This window comes from Takifugu flavidus, chromosome 22, assembly GCF_003711565.1.
Source record: "Takifugu flavidus isolate HTHZ2018 chromosome 22, ASM371156v2, whole genome shotgun sequence".
Taxonomy (NCBI): domain Eukaryota; kingdom Metazoa; phylum Chordata; class Actinopteri; order Tetraodontiformes; family Tetraodontidae; genus Takifugu; species Takifugu flavidus.
Window position 1 is genome coordinate 4,276,291 of NC_079541.1, and position 9,559 is coordinate 4,285,849.

General features: G+C 46.0%; 1 long non-coding RNA gene across 1 annotated transcript; it reads left to right on the forward strand.

Annotated features, from left to right (window-relative positions):
- The first annotated feature begins 3,330 nt into the window (after nt 1–3,330).
- LOC130519194 (uncharacterized) lies at nt 3,331–7,620 on the forward strand. Its single transcript, XR_008948244.1, has 2 exons — nt 3,331–3,548; nt 7,417–7,620. It is a non-coding gene; the product is annotated as an uncharacterized LOC130519194 (long non-coding RNA).
- Nucleotides 7,621–9,559: the final 1,939 nt, after the last annotated feature.

A 9,559-nucleotide genomic window follows, 5' to 3' on the forward strand; every position in this document is an offset into this window, starting at 1 on the left:
ACGATGCCCCAAAGGCTCCACATTAGAACGTCTGCTGCAGCCTGTGATCAATCACTGTTAGCTCCCCACTGTCCATACAAACAATTAGAAATGCTGCAACGTGTACGGTGAAGCTTCTGCAAGTTTGTATAATCCGGTTTGCTAAGTGATGGAATCTTCAGGAGATCTATAAATTCTCTATAGTGTTGTACTGGGTGCAGAATCCGCAACAATCACCACTTTAATACACCGTAAACATGTTTATTTAGTAAGGAAGTGGTGTTAGGGTCAAAATTCTGACTTTAATGATGAATGATGATGAGTTTAGATAATCTGAAGAAAGGTAAATATTGGATCTACTAAATGAACAGCGATGTAGAATAATCTGAAATAGTGCAACATTTTAATATATGGACCTACACAACAGACTGATTCACATTGGTAACATTCACTTTCATTTTCAGGACACTATTTTACAACTGATTATAGTTATATATTCTCCTCAAGCCTGCATAGGGGTCAAAGAAGGCTGGAACATAATACAAATGTTCTCTTACCTTTGTCAGATAATCTGGTGGCTCCGTCACTAACGTGTGTTGGGTTTCTCCAGCCCGGCCCGGTGTCAGACGAGGGCCTCTCTCAGGTTCCAAGCTGGGTTTCATGAAGGGGAGGGCAACAATAATGATCTCCCAGTCTTTACTAATAGATGACCCACTGACTAACATGACCCTCCGCCCGACAGCAGCCACCTCAGATAATGGAAACCTCATAGTTTGCATGGCTATACTATTAGAATTTCTATATTTAGTAATAAAAACAGTTCTTCCACCTCTTCAGCCATTTTCTAACATTAAGTAACCCCCCCCCCCCCCCCCCCCCCCCTCCTGTGTTTGCTAGCGTCGTTCCGTGACCTTATTTTTTATTTATTTTTTGTCATTTATATTTCCCCCATTTTCAGGATGTTGCATGTGCGGAGGACATTTAAATAATCCCGTGTCCGGTAATCCTCCGGAGTCACGCTGCGTTTTTCACATCAGCAGTCCGCACGTAAATTAATAATCATTCTCCAACAGATATTTAGATGAATATATATTTAATATTCTGTGATAATCTCCACAAATTAATTGATATAATAAATGTGTGTATTCTTTTTCTCTCTTTATGCTATCTAATTGCACGGTATTTTTGTTATTACTCATAATTTACAACCTTCCCTGTAAAGTGATCCCCATTGTTGACATAGTCTTGTTTTGGAGACCAGACTGTCATTTAATCCGACTATCATGTGGCCTGGATCTCTTTACAGGCAACGCTCGGCGCGGCACAAGCGCGCAGAATCCATCTAATCCTTCCGCCGTCACCTGTTTCAGCGACATCACGGAACCAAATGAGCCTTTTAAATATTCATCCTGGTTGTTTTTTTTAGCCAACTCCCGTGCGCGCAGAGCGGCCGGCCTCCCGCACAGATGATGCGCGTCTCCGGTTTCAGCAGGTGGAGTCCGCGCGTCACGGCCCTCACGGAGCGGACCAGCGAACGCCGACGACGCGCCTCCGCGGATGGATTTCACCGTCCTGTAAAGAGTGTAACCGAACCCAATCGCACCAGCTTTAAATATTACACGAGTCCTGCCTGCCTGCAGTTATCTGCCTAATTATCAACAGCAGGTAAATGGACTCTGGACTTCAGATGGTACAACTCGCCCTCATATATTCGGGCGTCCTCAGAAGACCGGAGGACATGGCCTCACTGTCAGCAGGGGCCCCGCTGATGTGCAGAGAGGAGGATGAGGAGATGACGTCCCGGAAGAAGGCCGAGGATGTCCACCAGGTACGAAGACACCTCACTTTCTTAAAGGCAGCATGCGCGTCCAATGTGTCCCCGATTTAGCGAAGGTATTTATAAGGCGGCGTTACGCAATCTACGCGCAAAACAGAACCGTCCGGCTTTAAATGTAGTATTTGATAGTCATTAGCCATCTGGACGTGGTCATTTGATCCTGCAGCACCTCGACCCAAGAACTGCAGCTTCAACAGCATCAGGCGACTCAACCTAATCCCGGAATGAGGGTCTGGGATGGGGTGGGGGGGATACTGGATATATGTGGTATATATCCTCCACAATTTAAATTATGCGGATTATATATTTTGTTAGTGGTGTTATATCAACCAGAGGCCAGAAGCAACTGATATATTTGCCTTTTTTGTTTATAAGGTGTGTTTCTGCACCATTCCAGGATGCTGCAGCTAAACAGTGAGCTCCAGGCCTGCAGGCCTCCTCTCTGGTTAGCTCCTGCCCCTTGGAATTAAAACTAAATAGGAAAAGAAACCTAAAATAAATCATGAAAACTAGAATTGAGAAGAAAGGAAATAATATCAGTGTCATAGTTAATGTGTAGGTCAGAAGCTTCTAAGAGCTTCAGCTTTTAATTGTGTTGGGAAAAAAACGCCTCTTAAACTGAAATGCGTGATTGAGGATTTGGATTTTTGATTGAGAGTGTCGACCATATCGAGGTGTTTTTAATCATCAACACCCACCATAAAAATAAAAATCAAAAAATCGAAGCGAGTAAAAACAATATCAAAACCAGGCTTTTCTTGGGTTGGAGCTCTCTAAACGGGGGAAGGGGGCTGGTCCGAATGATTCCTCGGGAAATCGTTTAATCCAGAGAAACAAAACCAATCCTCCTGCGCTCAGGCTGCAGCAGTCCCCGGGGTCCGCACGGCGCAACTTCTAAGGCTGCAGAGGGAGATCCACCTTAAATAAGAGATCCAGTCGATCAGAACAGCAGATGAGCGACCAGTTTGGATTATTGCGATCAGACGTTTTTTTAAAAAAATGTTTTTTCTAAAACCAATCCCAGGACGTCGAGCCTAAATAGAGTGGAGGGACACTCAACGAAAGCTGTTTGTGTCCCGCTTTCAGCTTTTAGACAAACCCCCCACTGGTAAAAACACAGGTACACTCTGGTGCGCGCTGCACCCTGCACCGTTTTTATTATTATCTCTTTAAATATTGAAATACGTGTTTCACATTTCAGTGCAGTGCTGCGGGCCTTTTGAAGAAGGTTGGGCCCAAGCAAAACGCTCAGGCTGGAGGGTAAATGTGGATGTTTAAAGCGGCTGTAGCCTCGTTGCGGGCCCGCGCTCGTTCCGGGCGGTGCGCGTCTGCGCCTTTAAAAAGGTGAACGGGAGCACCTTTAATTCTCCCAGTGTGCAACTTGTGCGCGCAGGTAAAAAAAAAAGGAGGGGGGGGGGGGTCGAGTTTGGGGAGTGAGAGAGAGAGAGAGAGAGAGAGAGAGAGAGAGAGAGAGAGAGAGAGGACATGAGCGCAGAGCTGAAATTGACATTTGATACTCAGGAAGTTCAGGACGCCGCTTGGATTTCTTTTGTTTCATTGTAATTCTGCAGCCCTGCTGCGGGCGACGCGTCCCGCCAGCGCCGCCTGAGAAGGTGGAACTCTTTCAAACAGAAAGATGACTTCTCTGATGATCTAAAATGTCTGATGAGTCCGCCTTGAGCGCAGCTCGCAGCTCCGTTTATGGCGCACAGCGATGGAGGCTGAGCGGAAGGTACGGATTATGTTTCGCATTTCAATTCTTTTTACTCTTCTGAAATTTAGGAGTTGCTTTACTTTTTGTCATCATTTTCGGGGGAGAACAAATGCGGTCAAGAGAAGAAGTCTGCGTGATGAAATGTGGTAAATAGCCATTTTGAGATTTCGATGAATAGATCTGTACAATACATAATCTGGAAGATATATTATATAGGCCTAAAATGTATACTATTATACTAATACAATTTTAATTTTAAAATGATAAAGTTTTTCTTCAGTTCTTACCATCACGCTTCACCTGCCTCCCCCCATAATACCAGTGGAATACACTAGTATTACAGCCTAATCTCGTGGATTAAAATGGCGTTTTGTGTTTTGTAGATTGATGTGCGCATTTATTTATTTTAAACTCAGGTCAAACATGGATAATAGATGTGGAAAGGGGTGCCATAAAAGAAATGAATCCTTCAAATAACCATTTAAACATTTTTTTTTATCGTTATAATCTGCCTCGAGTTCAGATACAAGAGATTCATAATTTGGGCCTGTTTATTCTTAAAAAAAAACCGTCCCCGCACTCAAATACCAGGTTGCACGAATGATAGAGAGGGAATCGTGCAGCAGGACTTAAATCCTCCTGAAATAACCGTGAAGTTGAGGACTTGTAAAGTCCCTATTCAGGAAAATGCGATTAACTGAAGGGGCTTTGGAGCAGCTCCGAATTAACAGAGCCGGAGACAAAAGGCCGGCCAGCCGGGACAACCGCTAACGTTTCAGGAGGATCGCTCAGGACCGGACATGCTCACCCTGTCGCATCTCTTTCTACATTTGAAGTAATGTTAATTTCACATGTGATGCCTCAGGAAATTTGAAGAAAGGGGAAAAAAAAGATGCCTTCAGTTTTAACACTCCGCCGCCATCAAAATATGGTGAATTTAGGAGAACTTTGCATGTCTTTGTTTGATGACAGCGTGTGATTAATAAAAGGAGCAAAATTAATTTGATCTATTAAACATAACAAGCTAAAACAAGACAGAAAATCACACCTTTGAAGCATGCAGGTTCTTTTCCAATTTGGGATTTTTGGTTCGTGCTTTTTAGTGCTATTGATTTCTCCAGGAAATGGCAATAGGAGTCTTGCTCGAGGAGCCATTTGGGCGTCTGAAGAATCACTTAGTACATGGTTTGATCGCTGGAATCAATGAGAGCTCCGTGTGCTGCAGGGCCCGGGGTGAGGGGAGCTAATGGCTGAACCAAGGGTGGGGCGTTTGAGGACAGTTAGACTTCAGGTTATCAGCACACGAGTGCTTTTTGTCAAGGTCAGGGAGAGGACTGACGGTTAGCTCTTGCTGGTAACAACATCGAAAAGATGGGATTTCAGCCACCGTGCGTCTGTTTGCGCCTTTTACTTCGGTTCATTTTGCTGCCGTGGCCACTTTGCTCATTTGCGGGAGGTTATGCACAAAAATGACGAAAAATACCGCTGGAATGATACGGCGGCGAGTCACCGCCTCGCTTCCATGGACCAAATGCCTCCTGCTAGGCAGGAAGTTCGCTTTTTGGGTTATTCTAGAGGTGGCAGGTTAACAGAAATAAAGTCTCATTTCCTGCTATTCAAGCTGCTGCTGTTAAGGACAAAGTTGATTATATGATTAGCAGTAACCCGCTAAACGAGGGTGTTTTTCGTCTCTCTTTGGATTGATCGGACTTAAGTTTAGTTGCCCTTTTGATTGACCTGTTATTCAACGCGCGTGTCCATCCGCATTTACTAGAGCCGCGGAGCTCCTCTCGTTATTCCGGGTCCTTCCTTCCCATCTACCTTTCCCGTCTCAATTCTTTTCTTTCCGCTCTCCCTAGCAAGGGTCGGGAGCCTTGTTTGGAACGCTTCTCTTCGCCGGCCCGATGGCCGATCATGGCCCTCCGGGCCGGCCTCGCTGGTGGCGTGATAACGACTCCTGTTCTGTGTATGGCACTGGTAGAATTCACTGTGAGAGCTCACTATCAGTGAATTACCATAGGGCCATAAACAGAGCAGAGAAAGAACCACTTGGTAATGGCCGCCCGTGGTGGCTGACTCTCCTCTCCTCTCCTCTGCTCGTGGGTGTGGTGGCGGTGATGTCACGACTTTGCCGCAGTTGCTCGTTTCTGTAGCAGCGATGGCCCAGACGCTCCTCTTCTTCGCCCATTTTGGCACTAGCACATTTTTGCTTCTGTATGTATACTTTGAGCAATTATGTGTAGTGCCAATATAGGAGAAGACAGACTTTCAACCTTTGTGCTTGTCCATTTTGCCCCCCCCCCCCCCACGAAGCCTTGCTTCCTTGCATATAATGTTGCTCATGAACACACATCTGCGCTGCTTTCAGTTTTCCTTTTAAATTCAGATTCTTCTGAGCTCCTCTTGCTCGCGCGGTCCCGAGGAGGCGCGGCAGCTCTCTGGTGGTGTTTGGCAATGGTAGAACTCACACTGGTGAGGTAGATGGATCCGGTGGTTCTAGACTTGCCAACTACTGCTTGAGAGCACCCACCAAGAGAGGAGCCCGGGGGAAGCGGCACACAGATGAGCAGCAGGAGAGCTTTTTTCTGGGACCTTTGGGTCAATGAGTGAGTGGCTGGTGGTGCCGAGGGGTGGGGTAAACCTGTTCCCCCCCTTCGCACCCCAGCCTCAAAACTCCAGTGACTCTATGATTCACAGGTTTTGGGGGACAGATTTCCCCAAGAATCAGTGCGTGATACAACGGAAAATGGATTTGAGCTTTGAAACATGAACAACAACAAGATCAATCCCCACTAATAACTCCATTCTATACAAATCTCATAAAGCATGTCCATAATGTTTCAATAAACAAAGGAAACAGGCTACCATTGATTGATCCTCTATTGCAATTGAAGCGGAAGTGAACACAATCTTGCTGCCGTCACATGACTTAATGCCAGAGTCAGAGTAGCCATTGGCCCATACATGGCCCAGAGCTGTGTTTTCAGATGCTTTTAAATAAAGTTACCTCTGATTTCTCAAAAAAAAGGCTGAATGCTCATAAATGCTAACACCTTTGCTTTAGCTGATGCTGATGCTTTAGCATGCATTTCCCACTGAGATAATATGTTTTTTCATGACAGGTGCAGAGATCAACTATAAATCTTGACAATTATACACAATAAGCATTGAAACCAAAGTCGCTGTCCTTAAGTTCCAAGTATAATTACACAAGGAGGCGGACATTTAGTCTCCACTGCAACTTACAAGCAGAGGGCGATACAGATTCTGGGGGTAGGTTTTTGGCTTTCAATTTAGATAAATAATAATAGAAAATGAGCTTTTTCTCACCATAAAGTGCCAAAACTACTTTATATTAAGTCACCTTTGATCTAATTGTCTTTACAAACTCATAGATTTGCTTAAGGATCACTTTCCTGGTCTTTTGCTGACATGTTTTAGTTTAGAATAATTTGTACTTTGTTCTACAACAAAAGAACAGACGGATCAATACCATAAGTGCAGCACTCCTGCAGCTATGAGGGACTCTGCTCATATAAAGGTTCAGCTATTCTGCCTTCAGCCAATCATCAGGGGGTTTCTCTCCTGGCTCTGTGGTATAATTGGCAAATCGGGCGGTGTCACCTTACCCCTGGCTTTCAATGCATCCTTTTTGCCCCCCTCCCTCCTCTCTGGAAATGGAGTATCGAGGGCGACGGAGTTCTTTCTCAGTGGTGGAACGGTATGGCACAAAAAGCTGCTGTATGCTGAGCTCCATATATCTGGGTCAGGGTCTGCATATGTAGGTGACGGGGGGATCTGTGGATTAAAACCCTCTTTATCTGCCTTTGCATAAATCCTGCTTTATAGCCCACACTTTAGCTAATATGATTTGTATTGTTACCAGTTTGCCTGCAGGGTAACTACATGTGAACGACTTGGGCAACTATGGTGACGTTACAGAACACATCCTGGACCCATGACGTGTGTAACGTGTGACTCTATAACCCTCATACCTGCACGTGCACCTGCCGACTTCTCTCGAATGGCTTCATGTTTCTTGTTTACTTTACAAATTTTTCTGTTATGCAAATAAATACTTTGAAAAGACTGCGTCAGGCTTCCTCGAGCGATCATCTCGGCAGCAGAGTGCATTGTGGGATAACCTCGTCAATGCGAGGCCTTCTCCAGATGGACCCGTGAGCTCAGGTTACACCACATTTTTTAGTGCCCCTTCTATCTCACACCCCCCTGGCCCCTTTTTCCATCCATCTCTCTCCCTCGCTCTGTTTCACACACACACACACACATACACACACACCCCACTCTGTTTCCTGGGTGGGTAGAGTCAGGCTGAGACAGTGCCTCGCCTGTGTTCTAATGCAGGCTGCAGAGCATTAGCGAAATGAGATTATCATTGTTCTTACGCAGCGTCTGGACTGGAGGTGGAGAGAGGTGCGAGTTGAGAAGGTGAGGATGCCATTATTAGACTATCAGGCTTCAACATCGGCGGAAGATGCATCATCGGCAACATCTCTTGTGGCGGGAGAACCGTGCATTGGCCCCAGAAGTGTTTCTGCCCATCTGTTTTCTTCAGCTTCTCCCTTTTAGACGCGAGGGAATTGCAGTTGTTTGTACCCGATTGAAATGTGCAGGCCTCAGGTTCCATTTTCCTGAATGAGAGAATATTTTTACCGTCATGACACAACCCCGGGAGGATTATCCCTCGTTTGGAGGGTTTGGAAACTGGTGAGCGGCCTGTGCATGTGTGCGCACGCCACTGTGTGTTTACGCGAACGGGGAGGGGATGTTGCAGGGCCCGGGATGCACGTATTAAGAAACGATTAGTGGAGATTAAAGCTCTGCCCCAGGCAGGACGCTGGCTAACAAGAATGACCAACCCCTCCTTTATCACCCCGTGGTGACCCCCGTGGAGCCGAGCCACTGAAGTCACATCCTCGCTCACGCCCGTGGAGAATCGATCGCCATCCAGTCATCTCCCACCACTAAACATATTGGCTCCACGCTCACGCTGCAGCCTCGCCGGCTTGATCGGATGTCTTTTTAAAAGCATCCAATCAGGTTCAAAGTCAGTCAGACGGATGGGATGATAAGGGGGGGGGGGGGGGGGGGGGGGGAGTGCGCTGCAGTGTGCTGCATGATGATGTAACCAGGAACGGCCTCATGCAATGCAGCACAGGACCTTCGCTCCCAAATCCGAGGCCTCGTGTCACAGGAGAAGATTCTAAAAACAACGCACGAGACAATAACGTTCATCTGCTGGCTTCATGGGGAGAAAGAACATTGATTAGTTTTCTGTTTGGGCTTGATTTCAGCTTTCTGTTGGGGTTTAGAGGTGATGTAGGGTCATATTAGAAGGCTGCAACATGTCATGATGGATTTACTTTTCTTTTATAACAAAAAGCAAATCATAAAATGCAAAAGAAAAAGAAACGTTTAAAGGAAATTGTGAAACAACATCAATAAAATGTCTTTTTAAAAAAAGGAAATAGCAGCTAAGGTAGAGCTGTCAGCCTCATGTCTCCATCTGCTTCAGCTTTAGTGATGAAGCTGAAAGGTTTACGTGCACTTTAAGTTCAGTGTAGCTCGGTGGGTGGATGCGTAAACGCCTCGAAGGTCGCCTTTATTTCCTAACGCAACTCCCCAAACTCCAGATTGTTCTCATTTGGAACAGACGAGGAAAGAAGAGAACATACACGGAATGTTTTCCTCTCCGCGCTGGTAGCAGCTTTAATCTGGAGGAAGAGCGGGATGTCCACTGACGCCTGATAGATTAAAGCCTGAAAACGCTTCTCTCCGGGCTCGGCTCGGCAACAGAAGGGCCTGGCGAGCAAATCCCAGGCTTTAAAGCAGAGGCAGCTTATGATATAATCACGGTCCTGTCTGTCACGGCAGGGAAGGTGGGGGAGCTGAGGAGGAGAGTGTGGCTGGCAGGGTTTGTGGCGCGTATCAATAATCCAGAGAAATGAGCCAACAGTTCCTCCATAATTGCAGCTGATTAATAATCACAAAGAACATGATGAGATCAT